This window comes from Otolemur garnettii, unplaced genomic scaffold (assembly GCF_000181295.1).
Source record: "Otolemur garnettii isolate 467f Iridium unplaced genomic scaffold, OtoGar3 scaffold00023, whole genome shotgun sequence".
Taxonomy (NCBI): Eukaryota; Metazoa; Chordata; class Mammalia; order Primates; family Galagidae; genus Otolemur; species Otolemur garnettii.
This window is the reverse complement of record NW_003852418.1, coordinates 69,573-73,101: the sequence shown is the minus strand read 5'-3', so window position 1 is coordinate 73,101 and position 3,529 is coordinate 69,573. Positions and strand designations below refer to the sequence as shown.

At 43.3% G+C, this 3,529-nt stretch overlaps 1 protein-coding gene across 1 annotated transcript in view; it reads left to right on the top strand.

Annotated features, from left to right (window-relative positions):
- RBL1 (RB transcriptional corepressor like 1) overlaps nt 1-3,529 on the top strand; it is a gene marked incomplete at its 3' end in the record, with an annotated part of 71,099 nt that overhangs the window by 1,447 nt on the left and 66,123 nt on the right. The window lies entirely within an intron of this gene.

Sequence of the window (3,529 nt, the reverse complement as noted above, 5' to 3'; positions counted from 1 at the left end):
GTCCAGCTACTTGGGAGGCTGGGGCAAGAGAATTGCTTGAGCCCAGGAGTTTGAGGTTGCTGTGAGCTGTGGTGCCACGGCACTCTGCCCAGGGGGACAGCTTGAGGCTCTGTCTCAAAAAAAAAAAAAAAAGTTAATCTCCTAAATTAACCTACCTAAACTACTTAAGACAGACATTTTTAGAGTGAGAGTTAAATTTATAAAACAGTAAAAATGGGAGACAGGAGATAAAGGTCGCTTAAGACCTAAACTGAGCAGACTAGCTATATCATGTTAGCTCTAGGCTGACTAACTCCATCTTTTCTCACTGCATGTACTTTCTCTTTCACCCACTTGATGTTCAAATGTGTTCTTGAGCCAAGAGGGCTCAGCCCACACACAGGGTGCTGCACTGACTCACCAACTAGTGAAATAATTAATTGCTGAGTTCAGAAGCGTAAAGTTGGACATGTGGAGTTGACTGTGTGTGTGTCATGAGAGAAAAATGCTACCCAGGTACATCTCGTGGGTGGGATGGGATAGACTGGATAAAGGACAGTGATCTGCGTCTGTGGATGGCATGCCTGGAAAGCTGAAGGAAGAATAAGAAAGTAAGGGAGATCAGGAATTAATGGCCTCTCAATCAGATAGATTGATTTTTAAAAGCCTGAGAAAACAGTTCTAACATCCTTGGTACTCCTTTGGCCTCTCATTCAATAAGCATTTACTGTGTGCACTGAGCCATAGGTGCCGCCCTGTAGTTGACTTTTTTAAGGAAAAAAATCAAAACAATAATTCTGGTACTTATATATTTTCTCATCTTGCTAGCATTTTTGTTTAGTTGCCTGTATCCAAGAGCTCTATAGTACTTGTATGCTATGCCCAAATAATTCAATAGTTGGCCTTTAAAAAGTGTTCATCTGGGGCAGCACCTATGGCTCAGTGAGTAGGGCGCCAGTCCCATATACCGAGGGTGGAGGGTTTAAACCCGGCCCCGGCCAAACTGCAACAAAAAAATAGCCAGGCATTGTGGTGGGCGCCTTTAGTCCTAGCTACTCGGGAGGCTGAGGCAAGAGAATCACCTAACTGGAGGTTGCTGTGAGCTGTGATGCCACTGCACTCTACTGAAGACAACAGCTTGAGACTCTGTCGCCAAAAAAAAAAAAAAATGTTCCTCTCTCAAGCTTGCCTGCCTCATTTAATGCTTTTCACAAATACGACTTCTCAATCCTTTAGGATAGAAGCACTGGATTTTAGCTTTCTGATGGCCTTTCATTTCTACCCACCACCTTTAGATTATTACCAAGAAATTTTTTTGTCAGTCTTTCCATCTTTAGAATCTGATCTTAAAGAGGATCTGCAGAACAGGGAATAGGAGCAGTATTGTGTTGTGCTATCAGATTTGCACTGTAATTCTTTTTTTTTTTTTTTTTTTTTTTTGAGACAGAGCCTCAAGCTGTCCCCCTGGGTAGAGTGCTGTAACATTACAGCTCACAGCAACCTCCAACTCCTGGGCTCAAGCAAGTCTCCTGCCTCCGCCTCCCAAGTAGCTGGGACCACAGGCACCCGCCACAATGCCTGGCTATTTTTTGGTTGCCGCCGTCATTGTTGTTTGGCGGGTCCGGGCTGGGGATTCGAACCCGCCACCTTAGGTGTACGTGGCTGGCGCCTTAGCCGGTTGAGCTATAGGCGCCGAGCCTGCAATGTAATTCTTAATCCTTAAACTTGTAGTATTTCAGCAATAAAGTCATAAAGTGATTCTAGCTTGGAGATATCAAATCTAATGCAGAAAATTAAGTGTTGAATTCCCAAAGGTCACCTTTTTGTAGCATTGTAAAATGACATATCTGCTAAGGTGGAGAGATACATGTTAAGGTCATACACCACATAACAATGTTTCAGTCAATGATGACAGAGGCCAATAAAATTATACCATAGTTTTACTGTATCCTTTTTTTTGAGACAGAGTCTCACTTTCTCACCCTTGGTAGAATGCCATGGTGTCATAGCTCACAGCAACCTCAAACTCTTGAGCTCAGGTTTGGTGCCCGTTGCTCAGTAGTTAGGACACCAGCCACATACACTGGGGCTGGTGGGATGGAACCCCGCCCGGGCCTGCTGAATAACAATAACAACTACAACACAAAAATAGCCAGGCATTGTGGTGGGCATCTGTAGTCCAGCTACTTGGGAGGCTGGGGCAAGAGAATTGCTTGAGCCCAAGAGTTTGAGGTTGCTGTGAGCTGTGACACTATGGCACTGTACCAAGGGAGACATAGTGAGATTCAGTCTCAAAAAAAAAAAAAACCTCTTGGACTCAAGCGATTGTCTTGCCTCAGCCTCCCAAGTAGCTGGGTTATAGGTGTCTGCCACAATGTCCAGCTATTTTTTTTTTTTTTTAAAGAGACAAGGTCTTGCTCTTGTTCAGGCTGGTCTTGAACTCATGAGCTCAGTCTATCCACCTGCCTCGGCCTTCCAGAGTGCTAGGATTACAGATGTGAGCCATCTCACCTAGCTACTGTATCTTTCTATGTTTAGATATGTTTCATTACACAAATATTTACCATTGTGTGACAGTAACCTACAGTATTTAGTACAATAACATGCTGTATGGGTTTGAAGCCTAGGAGCAATAGGCAATGTCAAATAGCCTTGGCATGTAGTAAGCTATCCTATCTAGGTTTGTGTAAGTGCACTCCATGAGTTTTGCACAACAAAATTGTTTAACATCACGTTTCTTAGAACATATTCCTGTCATTCAGTGACACATGGCTATATTTTAAAGATGACATGTTTTGTGACAAGTCTCCAGCTTTTTACCTTGCAAAAATGACGGTCTCCTTTTGTTGTACAAGATAAATATTAATTTTGTATGTGTGATTCCATGCCAACTTTTTACTCTGTTCTTTCCTCTCTCTGCAAACTAGGGGCAGCACCTGTGGCTCAAGGAGCAGGGTGAGCCCCATATACCAGGGGTGGCAGGTTCAAGCCTGGCCCTAGAAAAATGAGGAAGAAGAAACAAACTAAAGTAGTAGACAGGAACTTAAGCATTATCAAGACTGACTGGTGTTTTAAAATTATGAAAGTAATGCAGACAAGTTGGTTTTTTTTTTTTTTTTTGAAGACAGTCTCATTTTCTCATTTTGTTACCCTTGGTAGAGTGCTGTGGCGTCATAGCTCATGGCAACCTCAAACTTTGGCTCAAGCCATTCTCTTGCCTCAGCCTTCCAAGTAGCTGGGACTACAGATGCTCACCTCAATGCCTGGCTATGATTAGAGTCAGGGTCTCACTGTGGTTCAGACTGGTCTCAAACCTATGAGCTCAGGCAGTTCACCCACTTTGCCCTCCAAGAGTGCTAGGATTATAGGCATGAGCCATTGCTCCTGGCCCTAATATCTTTAATACTGATTTAGCATGGTATAGTTATAAGAACACAGGACTAAGAATAAGAAGTTTTTTTTTTTTTTTTTTTTTTTTTTTGAGACAGAGCCTCAAGCCGTCCCCCTGGGTAGAGTGCCGTGGCACCACAGCTCACAGCAACCTCCAACT